General features: G+C 36.0%; 1 long non-coding RNA gene and 1 other non-coding gene across 2 annotated transcripts in view; one reads left to right on the top strand and one right to left on the bottom strand.

Annotated features, from left to right (window-relative positions):
* LOC123645003 overlaps positions 1-16322 on the bottom strand; it is a 108289-nt gene that overhangs the window by 73974 nt on the left and 17993 nt on the right. The window lies entirely within an intron of this gene.
* Positions 13091-13153, top strand: LOC123645357. The gene has a single exon (XR_006737538.1). It is a non-coding gene; the product is annotated as a U7 small nuclear RNA (small nuclear RNA).

Below are 16322 nucleotides of genomic sequence, written 5' to 3'. Positions count from 1 at the left end.
GCAGCAGTCATCTTAGTTTGGACTAAGAAACCTGTTGCCTATACAAATGCATTTTCCCTTACAATCAGTCCACAGACATTACCCATCCACTGTCCTCTCTGCAAAGCCTCTGTTGCTCTTCACAGCTTCTGTGACATGCCTGGGACATGTCTGCCTCCACAAAGGCCCATATCCATGACACACAACACTCAGCCATCTCTCTTTAGGCCTTGTACCTCTCCAGAAGGTGCAGGGAACAGCAGATTCCCTCTGCTCACCTGATCCACAATGATCTTCTGTCTCTTCCTCCATCAGCTATAGAAACCTATTTCTTGCCTAACTAAAAATTCACTAGAAAAACAGGCATTCTCCATGAGAACAGTATACACATACATAGAAGGACATACAAATGGCTTTTAAACACATGAAACAATATTAAACCTCAATCACAGTAAGATCAATGCAAATAAAAATTACAATGAGATATCTTTCACTTAGCAAAATTATAGAGATCTGAGGCAAGAGAATACAATGCTGGTAGAGATGTCAATAGGTCCTACTTTAGATAAAAGCTGGCTGAAAATTCTTTGTCCTCAGCCCCTAGGTGTTCTAGTCCTTCTAGCCCAGGTGCCAGACATGTGAGTGAAAAGTCTTCAGATGACTCTGCCCTCAGTACCATCTAACTGCAGGTGTCTGAGAAACCCCAAGCAAAAACCGTCCAACTGAGCCCATCAACCCCTAGAACAGTGAGAGGTAGTAATAAGTTACTAAGTTTGCAATGGTTTGATAGGTAGCAGAAGATAACTTGAATACATCTCTTGGTAATATAATTTGACAATAGTTATCAAATTTTTAAATTAATACATGCTTTAACTCAGAAATTTCATACATTTATTCTACAGATACACTGAAACACAAACAAAGTAACATGTAACAAGATAAGCTTTGTTTATAATAGCAAAAGACTGGAAACAATCTAAATGTCTCCATAGAGGACAGGTTAAATACATTCTGGTATATAGAAACAATGGCATATACTGCTATTAAAAACAAAGAGGAGTCATAATATATACCAATATGGAATAATTTCCAAGTTATTTGTTAACTTTATGGCAAGGTTCGGGAGAGTGTGTTTAATATGCTATCATTGTATGATAAAAATAATATGCATATGTATAGATTTGTAAATGCATGGAAAATTGGTAGAAGAATGTACAAGAAAACGGGTAACAACAATTACATCTGGGAAGGGGACTTGGACATCTGAAGGAAAAGAAGGGAGAGAAAGACTTTTCACTGCAACATTTTTCAACTCTGTACCATGAGCATGAATATATTACCTACTGAAATAACTATTTAATAGTATGTACATGATCCGGTCACACTAATACAATACTTTCATTCTAAAGATGAGAAAACTAAGCTCAGAGAGGTAAGGTGATTTGTTCAGCATCTGAGAGCAGCCAGTAACAGAGCAAGGTATGGAAATGATTCCTCACATGTAGCTCTTTTCCTTGGCTAGAATCCCTTAAGTTTATCCCGTTTTAGTAAGCTCTTTCTGTTAGCACCTCCAGGAAGTACATTTTTTTCTTCCCAGTTTCATCCTCTTTATACTTCCAGACTTAGTCCCTTAGGACTGAACATATGTGTGTGGTATTAGTTTTCTATTGCTGCTGTCACAAATTATCACAAAACTAGTGGCTGGAAACAACACAAATTTATTTTCTACAGTATTAGAGGCCTGAAGTCCAAAATGAGGCTTACTGGGATAAAATCAAGGCGTCCTTGGTTCATGGCCCTCTTCCTCCATATTCAAAGCACATCACTCCAGCTTCACTTGTCCCATCTCCTTCTTTGATCATCTTTGATCCTCCTGCCTCCCTCTATTAAAACACTTACGATGGCTTTGGGCTTACCTGGACAGTACATACAGGGTAACTTCCTCATCTCAAGATCCTTAATTTAATCACATCTGTAAAGTCCTTTTATGATGTAAGGTAACATTTACAGGTTCTGTGGATTAGAACCTGGACATCTTTGAGAGGCCATTATTCAGCCTACCACATTAGCTCTAAATGCAGGCAAGTCTCATGAACACTGTCTCAGGTTCTCCATCTATAAAACAGGGATGATGCTACTTATTTTGTGTGGTTATTGTGCAGATTATATAAATTCATATATTTAAAGAGGATGAAGCACTGCCTGACACACTGAAAGCACTGGACATATATTATTTGTAGTAGCTACTGTTTTCCTGACCCACCAGTTGACTAGCGTGTTAGAGCTTTTCATCAAGAGGATTGATAATCCCTTATTTCTTCCTTTAGACCTAACATACACTAAGGATACAGAAGAGAAGATTTTACTTAATTTTAGCAAAACACCCTCTAACAAAATCAATTTTGAGGGAAAAATACTATAATTAATTTAGGATAATAGTTAACATTTTATATAGTCTCTTTCATCTGTGCACTTTCAAGTGTATAACATACACAGTGAGCCCCTGTAATCAATCCCAAGTGTTTGTTGGGAATGTGCTATACACAAGGCCCTGTGAAACAGGGATACAAAAGGTGGTGACACTGTCTTCAGATAATCCTAGATTTTAACAGGTAAGAGTCTCAAGGAGACCAACTTGCAGAGTGCTACGCTCTCGGAACCGGAGCTGAGAATGGGGCCAGGAGATAAAGTATAAGTAAGAAACAAATGGGAAAGTAAGACACCACACTCTAGGATATTATATGTACTAGGATATTATATGTACTATAAATGCTGAGAGATTTCAGATTAGGGAGAGCCCCAGTAAAATGAATTGATCAGAAAAGGCATAAAGGAATGTGCAAATTTTGGATGAACACAGTAAATAAGGAAAAGGGAAAGATAATTTTCAATATGAGCAAAGACAAAGAATAAAATATCCCAGAGAAGTGCTGGAGGAAGTTCGCACACTGAGTAATTTGTTTGCACTGGAAAGCATAGAAAGAAAGCAAATGACCTCTCTGTGGCATACACTACAGGGTGGGGATGGGAGAGAACTCTGTGTTGGGGGGAATTTGCCCCTCCCCTTTCACAGGGCAGGGTCAAATCCACATGACATTCCATCTCCCAAGCCCCTCCTGACCCAGCAGGAAGAAGCCAAGCAATTAGTGGCCAAAATAGCTCATCTGAGAAGAGGGTAGAGACAGAATTGTCTTTCTTGGAGCTTGAGACATTACATGGGTTCTGCTTCCTGGTACTACAAATGTACATACCTACACCATAGAGTTCAACATCAAAGCTAAGGCCCAGGAAAGTCTGATAACTAATCTTTGAAAGATACCCATGGTAATTACTATTATACAATGATTGCACATTTAAAATGTGCTAAGAATTGTGTTATAGTAAGTCCTTTCAAAGTCCCTCTGAGGCAGGCATTATTATCTTCATTTCACAAAACAAGAAGCCAGAAAGACAGCCGAGAATTTCGTGCCCACCCCCTGCGTAGCTGTGCTGAGCCCCACATATTTCCCACCCGCAGCCGCCTCTCACCATTCAGTGGTGGATCCTGGCAAAATGCAGCAAATTCTTTCCTGGTCTGTTTTTATTTCTTGAAGAATCTTGCAAGAGATTTCTGTGAACTGACTAAAAGTCCCAGAAAGGCAGAAATAAAATCAAAGCTGAATAATCTCTATGTTGCGTGATCTCAGAACAATGAAACTATTAATGGATCCCTCTGAATCTATATCTGAGAAACTGGGAGAATGGAAGCAGCCTTCATTTTTCCATTTGTGTTCTCCAATCAGATATAGCTGAAGCAAGCGATATTTGTCTGAGGTGCATAGAACCAGGAAGTGGTGAAGCCCAAGGAGTCAGGGAAGGTGTAGAGTAGACTGCAGAGGCTGTATTAGAAACAATTCTAGGCTGGGCGCGGTGGCTCACGCCTGTAATCCTAGCACTCTGGGAGGCCGAGGCGGGTGGATCGCTCGAGGTCGGGAGTTTGAGGCCAGCCTCAGCAAGAGCGAGACCCCATCTCTAATAAAAATAGAAAGAAATTATCTAGCCAACTAAAATATATACATAGAAAAAATTAGCTGGGCATGGTGGTGCATGCCTGTGGTCCCAGCTGCTCGGGAGGCTGAGGCAGGAGGATCGCTTAAGCCCAGGAGTTTGAGGTTGCTGTGAGCTAGGCTGCCGCCACGGCACTCACTCTAGCCAGGGCAACAGAGCGAGACTCTGTCTCAAAAAAAAAAGAAATGATTCTATTCTCCTATTGCTAGGAAGAAACAGCTGTGCACATAGGTGGGCATCCCGGGACCCCACGTTGTTCCTGTCAGGGCTAAGAGGACCCAGAGGGTCTGGGCCATCAGCTTATTGACTGCTACCTCTACTGCTTGAAGAAATGAATGCCTTCTCTATGAATAAATTTGTCGAGTTGAATTTAAAGTTTCAATAAAATTCTTCCCCACGTCACCACCCCGCCTTCTAAAGCAAAAGTTGCCAAAATATATGGCTTTGTGGTACTCTCAGCAATTTTATCACATTTCAGTCAAAAGAAATACTTTATTTTATTTTTATTTTATTGTATTTATTTTTTGAGACAGTCTTATTCTGTTTCCCGGGCTAGAGTGCAGTGGAGTCATCAGAGCTCACAGCAACATCAAACTCCTGGGCTCAAGCAATCCTCCTGCCTCACCCTCCTGAGTGGCTGGGATCACAGGCATGCACCACCACGCCTGGCTATTTTTTTCTATTTTTAGTTGCCTAGCTAATTTTTTTTTTTCCTATTTTTAGTAGAGATGGGGTCTTGCTCTTGATCAGGCTGGTCTGGAACTCCTGAGCTCAAGCGATCCTCCCACATGGGCCTTCCAGAGTGCTAGGATTACAGGTGAGTGCCAACATGCAGAAATACTTAATATTAATAGTTATGCTTATTAAGTAGTTAGGGTCAAATGATTTGATAAGTATCTATGTCTTATCAATATAGTAGCCATATGAAAAAATAATATACATAAGAGAAAAAATTAATATTGTCATTTTGCTCCTTAAAGGCCACAATTGCTAATGGGATGTGTGCGCTGGTTGGGCATTGGACTTCTCAAACCTCAGACACCACAACCCTCATACCCTCATTTCCTGGTTACACATTGATTTTTTTTTTTTTTTTGGTTTGCTTCTACTGGCATACGCATTGATTTTCCTAGGGGTAATGGCTTTTTACCACAGCAACAGCTGCAAATTCAATTTCACAAAAATATTATATAATGGGAAGGAATTAGTCTGATTTAATGTTAAAACAGTCAGCTATCCTGACCTTGGAATTTAGCGATATCACTGTGATCCCCAGAGAGTTCACTGAGGGCACCAAAGCACAAAGTTTGGGAATCATGATGACCTGAAGGTTAAGCTATTAAAGTTGAACTCTCAGAATAGTAAGTCAAATGGAACTCCCTCAATTTCTAAATATTTGTTCAGTTTCCCTGAGGGAGACCTGTTCTGGAGAGAAATAGGAAAAGGAAGTGGAAATCAGGTGCTAAGACCCACCACTGCTGTTCTCCTGCTCTGTTCCTTGGAGAATCTTCCTTGCCAACCTCTCAGGACAGAAACACCATCCCTTGCCACTGTCTGGCATTGAAGTGGCAATTTTTGAAATATAGTTAGTCTCTCTCACTGAGAAAAACAATAAGGCTTTTCATGAATATAATCCTCTCAAAAAACAAATGTCTTGCTGTGGAAAGAGAGCTAGATTTACAGATAATTGGATCAGGGCCCTATCTCCACCACCTTGTAAGCAACCTTGGGCAGGTCATTTACTGTTTCCAAACTTTAGTTCTGAAGATAATCTCTGCCCATGTGAAATCCAATATTTTAGTAAAAATTATGTAAGACATTAGAATGAAATTTCTCTAACTCAATGTGTATAAGAATCACTTGAGGGCCATGATTAAAACGTAGAAACCAAGGCTCTACTCTCAGAGATTCTAATATAGTGGGTCTAGGGTGGGGTCAGGAATCGGCCCTCTTAACCAGCATCTCTCTGGTGATACAGAGTCAGGCAGGTCAGGAAACTCAGAAACACTAATTAAAGGTATTGCTTATTTAAATAGTTGCAGATATATAATTTCATGCCCTCGGCAACCTTTTAAAGTACTTTGAACTGGTATTATCTTCATTTTATGGATGAGAAAACTGAGACTTTAAAAGCGTGATGACTGGCAGTCCCAGAGCCTCTGGGCAGGTGAGGCCGTGGTGTGGCAATCTGGCCAGAGGGCTGGAAGACTGGCTTTGTAGACACTGCTGCACAGCAGGTACACTGATTGTACTTAGATTCAGTGGAGCTTGAGGCTGCTAATGACCTCTCTCCCAAGACCCCGCACCTTGCCCCTGAGCCCTGTCCCATTAGAGGCTTGCTTAACTTCTCTCAGTCACTGTGCAGCAGAGTCAGAACCAGACCCAGGCCTTCTGGCCCAGTTATCCAACCATTCTTGCCTTACATTGGCACCAGGTTTGTTTTCGGAAATACAACACCTGCCTGCATTTATGCTATCTTTTTAGTTAGCACTCTGCCCTTAGTAAATCAAGAAAAGTAATGCATTCTTTAAAAATAAAGTATTTAATCAAGGGTTGGGGACCTATTTTTCTAGACACCTACTTTGCTGACCCTAGGGGGGGTCATTAATCAATATAACAATGATAATTGTTATTACTACTACCATGACATAGAGTTAATAAAAGATCTACTTTACTGATCTTTTATTCTGTGGCACATAGTGTGCTAAACTCTTTACACATAATATGTCTAATACTTACAGCAGCACAATCAGATAAGTATCATATCTCCATCTCATAGATGAGGAACTGAGACACAGAGAGACTAAATAACTTGTTTAAGTTCAAAGGCTCACTACACAGAGTGATCATTTAACACCAGGTCTGTATGACTCTAAAGCCCTGATATTTCCTCTGTGTCACCTGGTCTCCCTGTGTTAGTAGTCATTACACTAATGATCAAAGAGACTGAATCTGCCTGATATATCACATCCATATATATAAATGTTTGTCCACTAAGCTATATATTCCTTGACAACAGAAGGTCATTCATTGTTAGGTATCCTCCATACCCATACCTAACAAAGTGCCTGGCACATAGCAGATGCTCAATAAATGCTTAATAAACTAATTTTTTAATTTGTTGAATGTATAGAAATATCTAATATTTCAGACAAGCATACTTTAAAATGTTTTTAGTTTTTCCCGATCAACAAAAGTCTTGACCTCTTGAAAAAGTCTTTGTCAGGATACAGTTTTTATAAAATATAAACCTTTCTTTGTTTTCCAATAGCTGAGCTAAAAGTAACTTTCTCACAGTTAGGGAAGGATCATGAGGTCACTCAGTCCACCCTGGAATGGAATGCCCACTTGTTGCTTGGTCAGGGAACTGATGATGCCAACAATTCTTTGTCTTTGGTATAATCAGACTCTGAAGTGTGTCCAGGCCTCTCAGTTCAGGCTGCCAATGCTGGCAACATCGCTTCCAGATAATTGACCTCGGTTCTGCTGACTCGGAAAGTCAGCTCCCAGAGGCAGACAGGGCTCCTATTCAGATGGGACCAATGTTTCTTAACCTTTTATTCAGGGGCAGGGGAGGAGGTTCATGAAACTCTATGAAATAAAAGAAGATTCATGTGAACCCTGAAGCCAATGTCAATGAACACCTAAACTAAGATTTTGAAAGTAAACTATTTCGCAAAGCCAAATATTTTCTTTCCCTCTTCTGAAATATTTTTACTGGGAATGATTTGAGTTGGGTAAGGTATAATTTTCAGTGGCTTATCTAATAAACTGAGAGAAAACAGAGTGATTTTTGACACTCCTTATGACCCAAAACATTATTCAGCAGCAGGTTGTCCATGGCTATTTTTTTCATTCTACCATTGGCATTGGCACATCTGGACAAAGTTTATAGTCTCATCAAAGACAAGCGCAAGACTAGATGCGGTGGCTCATGCTCATAATCCCAGCACTTTGGGAGGCCTAGGCAGGAGGATTGCTTGAAGCCAGGAGTTCAAGACCAGCCTGGACAACATAGCAAAACCCTGTCTCTGCAAAAAAAATAGAAAAATTGTCCAGTATGGTGGTGTGTACCTGTAGTGTCAGCTACTCAGGAGGCTGAGGCAGGAGGATCCCTGAGCCCAGGAGTCTGAGGTTGCAGTGAGCTATGATAACACCACTGCACTCCAGCCCATGCAACAGAGGGAGACCCTGCCTCAAAAAAACAAAACAAAACAAAACAAAACAAACAAAAGACAAACACAGGTTAAAATAAAAAGAAATTGAGTCTGGATGTTTGTTAATGACAATGCCTACTGTAAAAAAATATATACAATATATTTTTTTATTTCCACTAACTGAGCTTGACAAGCTATCACAAATTTGACACCTGAAATTCAATGTGTAAAATGTTAATTAACAATGGGTTATAATTGCTTCTTACACATTTAAAGGCAGCAATACATGTTGAGTTATAGAATAAGAAGTCTCCCTACAGCTATTCTCAGAGTCAAAACAGTGTTCTGACCACCATATTTACAAGTGTTTTTGACTTTGCAGTATCTGCAACTACAGATAGCACACACCGAGTGTCCCCAGTTTCTTGGCAAAACCAGTTTGGAAACTTTATCTTACTCATAAGGCATGTTTCTCTTTTGTAATATAGCACCTCATGAAGATTCACAAGGCCAGGAAAGACTGTACCCTGTCTGGTATTTCTAGATCAGAGGTGGAACGATAAAGGAATGTGAACTGGTAAGACTATAAAGATAAGATGTTTTATCAAGTTGTTGAGGCAAATTGTCCTTCACCCAAAGGCCTTCTCTTTCCTCTGGCAAATATCATTTTACCATTTTACAACCAAGAAAACCAAACTTTGGAGACTTTTAGTAACTTCCCCAATATCACCTAGCCAAGATGAGACAACAAACTCAATCTAATGATTTCATATCCTAATATCACACTGACTCTAACATTTTTTCCTTAACTGATTATATGTGAAAATTGTTTTGTTATTTCAGATACCATGGGAGGCAACATTAATGTGAATAATACAGTGTAAATAAAAGAAATATTTCCTTAAAGTTTGGAATGTGTTTCTATATCTATGTTTGAATATGAATGTTGCTAATAGACTGAAAATTCATAAAACTGTCTCATTCCCCTAAGCCAAGATAGGTAATTATCTTGATTTCAAAGCAAATCTCGTATTTATTTCCCTCTCAGTGACTTTCAGATTTACAACTCCCAAACTACAAAATGAGATCAACGCACTTACGGGAATAAAAGAACAGATTTGAAATCAGGATTGCCTGGAACACATGAGGGGTATACACAGGAAAGGTGATAATGTTAACAGAGAAGTTATTAAAACTGAGCCAATGAAAATGTCATGGGAAAGTTAAAGGCAAATGAATAAGTCTGTTTTTTTTTTCCTGCATTCCCAGGATTAGGCAGGTGATAGTTTAGTGACAACATGTCTAGCTATTTCTAAATCACCGAGGAGACAGAAAAATGTTTGGAACTAAAAAAGCCGCAGAACTAACTAATTTGCAATGGTGCTTTCAGACTGAAATGTTATATTATAAGTTTCTGAAAGAATTACACTTTATAGCCAGCTAAAGCTGTTGGAAAGGAATAGACATGTTAAACATTTTGACAAATATTTTCCTATCTACAGGGGTTTTAAAGCACTAAAATGTCTGCAGCATATAGTAATAATGCAAAATCTAGGTAAAACTGTTTTTTTATATGATATAGGGCTGTGGTTTTCATTAACTAATAATAAAACATCAAACAAAATTAAATCAACAATAAAAGCCGTGTACACTTTTAGAAAATTTAAAACAAATTTTTAAAAGAAAATTTAAAAGGTAAACAGCAAAAACAAATCCCAAACCTCCCTAAACACAAATAACAATAACATTTTGATGTGTTTTCTTCTTACATTTTTTTCAGACATAAGGTGTGGGCATTTTTTTTTATATATATAATTGAAATCCTACAAATCTATATACCTGCTTTGCATTCTGTGTGAATTTAGCTTATTTTATGTAACTGTTCTCTTATAGTCAGAAATAGAGGATATTTTAATTTTTTCAAATATAAGACACATTGTTGTGAACATCTTTGTACACATTCTTTTCTGCATTTATTACTATTTATTCAGGATACATTCCTAACAACAGAATTGTTGCCAGCAAGAGGATCAAAATATATAAATCATTTAAAATTCTGATCAGAATTACAAACCGTATTTCATTGGTTCTATGATGCACATTTTTTCAAATTTTAAAATCTCTGAAATTGGGGACAACATACAACCCATGGCATGAAACATCACTTTCTGCCAGAGAGCAGTTTTCATTGCCTGTGCATGTATGAACTCAGTGGTTATACCTGGCGACAACAACTGGATCATTGTACCCTTCCACATTTTGGTCCACAAGCCTATTAGGGATCATTTGAAGAAGAAATAAGAGTCTTGGTTATTCTCTGAAAACTTTTTATTTACACCTTCTAGCAAGATCAAGAAAGCACCTTTCAAAATTTACATAATGGGTTTTAGCCACTTGGAGCTCTCATTGAAGGAAGTACATAACACTTTATCCTTGATGGCACAGAAGACAAAATTATGTAGAGAAATGTGGACATAAACAACTCAAGTAAATGGGTAATATGGAGAGCTGGATTCTGTATATAAAGATTTGCTTGTATTTTTATACATGCACTAGAAGTATACATAATAAAAATTCATGTCTAAAGAATTCTAAAATAACTCAATAAATATAAAATAGATATTATAAATGACAGGAAATCATTATATCAAAGTATTATGGCTGTTTTATTTCTTTCTTAGTGATAAAATAAAGTTGCATCTTAAGATTGAAGGAGTTAAAAAATATGCCATTCTGACTATTGACTCAGTAAAAGGCACTTGAAAAACAGCAGGTACAAAAAGATCACTCTGACCTTTGTGCTGTTTCTTAAAAGCAGAAGGTGAGATTCCCATGTGAAACAGGCAACATCCTTATCCTCAAGGATGAGAAGTTGAGAATTCTGTACAGACCTGTTAAAATCATTCTCATTTTTTAAGCCTTTCCACATAACTTAGTCACTTCTTCACAACTTTCTATTCTTTGTTCATAAGTAACTGACTCTAACTACTTCTTTGGGTCTTCATTTCTTTATGACACCTTCAGTGCTACCTAAAACTTATATTAAATAAATATGTGTGCTTTTCTCCTGTTGAGTTGTTTTATGTCAATTTAATTCCAGGACTCAGCTGGAACTCCAAGAAGATGGAGGTAGAATTTTTGCTGCCCCTACAAGATCAATGACATTTTAGATTCAACAAAGCACGTTGTATTGCCAAAGTACTTTTCAAAGGTGTTATATAATTTTATAAACCAGTAATGTATGATAGTGGCCAAACAGTTAAATATTTTAAAATTCTATTAAATGTAGAATATATTAGAAGATAGAAATAGAGTAATATAAAATATGAAAATTCATTAAAGAATTAATATTTATGAAAGACTACTGAAAGATAAATGTCTACACATCTTTCACCTTGTGAAAAATAGATGCACAATAAATATTTGTTGATGATAATACATTTCTTCATGCTGTGGCAGCAATTTTAAAATATAATATTATTGAGGCAATATTTAAACATTAAATATTTTAACATTAAAATAGCCTACTTTAAAAAGATATTTATAATAAAAGAAAACTTATAACAGATTCACCCTCATACCCTTTACAAATAACACATCATAGTTTATCTAAAGCTGTATCTCCTTAATTGTCAGAACAGTAAGAGTTGGGTTCAAATCAAGATGAAGCAAGATTTAGAGGTTCTAGAGAACATGATAATAAAAATATAGAACAAAATAATTTTAGTTTTCATTTATTAAGCATCTACAGGATCAGGCCAAGTATACACATCATATCAAATAAAAATTTCATGCAGTAGGTATTATTATTCTTAGTTAATAGACGAGGAACCCGAGTCTCAGCCCTAATATTTAGTGTGAAATCACTGTAGCAGTCAATGTCAATGAGGATTCAAATTTAGGTCTCTCTGACCTTGAAGCATTTGGAAGCTCATGATCTCAACCATTACATTCTCAATTTGTAACTCAATATTAAACCTCTTCCATACCCAAGCAAAATTCCATTGTCTAACTTTAGAGATACAAGAGCTAATGAAAATATTTTCAACATGTAAGATGAATGATTTATATCCCTTATAAACAATTTGCTCCCATAGACAATGCTAATAATAGTCATATATAACGAGACAAGTCTAGGAAATGGGTAATAAACACATTTAAAAATACTTAACCTTACTAATGAATCAGGAAGTACAAATTAAAGTAAGATACCTCTTTTATTTATGAGCTATACAAAAACTGAAAACATTCCAATGGAGGAAAGGATGTTCTTTATATATTATTTTTGAGAATATATAATAGTACTTGTTTTTTAAAAAAGTAAAAATACACATACTCTTTGACTCATCAGGTCTATTTTTTAGTATCTCTCCAATAGAAATATTCATACAAATTGGAAGGGATATAATATTTGAGAATATTCTCAATAGCATTTTAAAAATTATAAAGAATTAAAACAAATTTAAATCATTAGGTGACTGGTTAAATAAATTGTGGTACATTCTTTCAATAGAATAAAATTCAGACTTTTAAAATAATGAAGTAGATGTGTAAGTAGTAGAAAAGCAGTAGAAGGATATCTGCGATGTGTTATTGAGTAAAAAAAGCAAGTTACAGAATAGTGTGTTGGTCATGACATAATTTGGTTAAAAAAAGATACATATCTCTGCATTGCATAATGAAAGGTGTAATGGGATAGAAACTGAATTGTTAAAAATGGTTACATCTAAGGAGAGAAAGTTGCAGGGAAAAGTAGATAAAGAAGAAACATAATTTCAATAAGATTTAATAATTTTCAACTTTTTAAATAAAATATTTTTAAATAAAAAAGAGATAAACATTTTTAAAAGTGAGAGGAGTACATTCCTAAATGTATTGCATGGATAGAAACTGATTTAAGAAAACCTTAATGTTACAGCTCTTTTAGAATTTATCTAGCAGATTTTCCATTCCTCACCAGAAGAACCCCCCCCACGCCAAAAAAAAAGAAAATCTCAAGATCAAATTAAAGAGAAAGAGTTAGAAACCATCCAGTCCAATCGTCTCTCAATTGAAAATTCCTCCAACCCTAAAAACTGAAAAGTGCTATCTTTTGTTTACTTGATTTTTTCATGAGAATTATTACAGTATAATTTACATATAATAAAATTGAACCAGTTTTAATTATACAATAAATTTTTACAAGTTGTGGAAGCACCACCATACATTTAGTCTTAAGGCTTTTTTGATCACTCTAGCTAAGGATTTGATAATTCATCCTTTCAGGCACATTTACACCTTAACAGAAGTCTGTTCAGATGCTTTACGCCAAAAGTATAAAAATCTTGTTAGAATTCTACTTCTATCAAAGCACTTTATGCCAGGATACACCACCCATGTACCATGTCCTAGGCCACTCATGAAAGTAAGATACAAATAAATATCTGTGAGGTCTCTAGAGTTTAGACAATGCTAACATTCTAGAAAATAAATTACTGACTGGAATTTCCATTCATCTCCTGCCTATCTGTTGCCAATTCAATGGTGCCTGCCCACACTCTCTTCCCCAGCTTCTCTGTTCAGCAGCCTCAGTTTGGTAACTCACTTTTCGCTCCCCTTGATTTTGGCTAACCTCTGAACCCTCCATTTGTTTGCTTGTTGTTTTTACCTTGGCACACTTCTACAGTACTTTGCTCACTTCATTAGCATTTTCATCTTTTACTCCAAAGTGGCCTCTTGGAATAAACTGTCTAACCCCTCCCATGGACACTTAGAATTCAGTAGAATTTTTAAAGGAGGAAAAATATTTGGGGACTTTTCCCTGTCAACTCACTTCATACTGTGAAGAACTCTTTTCTCCTTTGTTCATGGTTAAATCTGGTCCTCTGTTCTTTTTACGTCTTAGATTTTATATTTAGTTTGCATCTTAATTTCGACTAGACTCTTTGACCCAATTTCTAATTGAGCAGCTTTTAAACTTGAGTGCATATCTAGGGGTAGGGGAATGACCTTATGAACATCTATTTCATTGGACCATTTTTTTTCCCAACCAGCCTGTATTACTTTTGCAACTTTTAAAAGAAAAATAGCACTTTAAGACACAAAGAATAAAATAGGCATAGCTATTTTAAGGGAATCATTTGACAGACCTTGATCTTCATCATTTACAATGGCTTATCTCCTTGCTTATAAAAGAAAGGCATATTTCTTAATCATCCTAAATTTTACTATAATGCTTCAGGTATAAACACCTCCAGGGTACAAAACAAGGAGAAAATCTAAAGTAGTAAAGTTGGTGTTGAGAAAGTGAATTATTCTAATGCCTATGTAACAACCATTTTTGCAAGTGAGGGGTTTTCCAATTCTTTGCTTTCATCAGAACTGAAGGAGCACCTAATCCAACATATCAACTGATACATATTAAAAATAACTTTGAATAATAGATCATTATGTGCAGGGCTTTTGTATAACTTGGAAAGACTTCAAAATGACATTACTATGACGAAATTTTTACATTTTTATTTGCTTATTTATGTAAAGTTTCTCAGCACTTAAAATAGATGTATTAAAAAATAAAAATGGAATCTGTCTCATTTTAGCAACTAATAATATTCATCAATGTAAAATTATATGAATTTGAAATTTTTTTTAAAAAAGATCATCCATCTCCTTAAGAGGTGCAAGTCCAATAAAACTTTAGCTTTTGCTTTTCATAATTGCATAAATTTTATGTAATATACTTCTTTTATGTGCCAATTATAATTGCATTGAGAACTTGAGAAAAAAACACTCAGCATTAGGATCACAGAAAATAATTTTTAAAATTCAGTGAATGTGGATATTATTGTTACAGGAAAGTAGGAGTGATCAAGATAAGATTTTCAAGCTTAAAAATTACATTAAGGCCCAGCGCAGTGGCTCACGCCTGTAATCCTAGCACTCTGGGAGGCCAAGGCAGGAGGATTGTTTGAGCTCAGGAGTTCGAGACCAGCCTGAGGAAGAGCGAGACCCAGTCTCTACTAAAAATAGGAAGAAATTATATGGACAGCTAAAAAAATATATAGAGAGAAAAATTAGCCGGGCATGGTGGTGCACACCTGTAGTCCCAGCTACTTGGGAGGCTGAGGCAGGAGGATCGCTTGAGCCCAGGAGTTTGAGGTTGCTGTGAGCTAGGCTAATGCCACGGCACTCTAGCCTGGGCAACAGAGCGAGACTCTGTCTCAAAAAAAGAGAAAAAATTACATTAAGATAAAAGTATAAAGGCAGAGAATAAAAATCTGAGTTGAAAAAGAAAAAAGAATTATGTAATGGTTAAGACTGTTAAAGGGGAACTTGTTCATCTATATATAAAATCTTTTTAATGAAAAATTTCCAGCATATACAAAGAGAGAATGATACAGTGAACCCCATCACATGCTTTAACAATTACTAACATTTTGCCAATATTATTGTATCTATTTCCTTCCCTTCTTTGTTTCCTTTGGCTGAAATTTTTAAGGCACCGTTCAGATATCTTTGCATAATAAATCACATATTTGTAAAGTGGGTGGAGGTAGGTATCAATTAATATTGCACTTTGAGTTAATTAGAAACATTGCACAGAGAGCAATATAACAAGCATATTTTTAAGTGTCAACAATTATAATATATAATATACAAATTTTACAATATACAATATTTATAATTGTATTTATTGGTTCTAAGGTGGACATTTCTAAAAAAAGATAAGCATGACATTCATTTCTTTTCCCTTTTAAGTTGTTTTGCTTTAGAAATTACTTCTTTTAGAAATACACATTTTATTCTGGATATAAGTGTAAATTGTAATTAGAGAATATAATATTTTGAACTAAAGATGCCTATGGCATCATTATAGTCTGTCCCTTCTCTACAGTTCCAAAATGCAAGAATTCTGAACACTAAGTGTGTTTTCATAATTTTGGTATGAATTCATTGGGCAGCAAAATCTGCCTGGAATGATTTGAAGTTATTTATGGTTTTTATTTGTTTCACTTAATGTGAATATTTATATATTTTGTTGCAAATATATCAGTATATTTGATTAGAAGGTTCCGCCTCAGACCCTGATACGGATATTAATGTGCATGATAAAAGGCAGTATATATATACATATTTATTTATTTATTTAAAGTCTGAAAC

The sequence above is a fragment of the Lemur catta genome, chromosome 9 (genome assembly GCF_020740605.2).
Source record: "Lemur catta isolate mLemCat1 chromosome 9, mLemCat1.pri, whole genome shotgun sequence".
Taxonomy (NCBI): domain Eukaryota; kingdom Metazoa; phylum Chordata; class Mammalia; order Primates; family Lemuridae; genus Lemur; species Lemur catta.
Note: the sequence above shows the minus strand (reverse complement) of the source record. Positions and strands in the feature narration are given on the sequence as shown.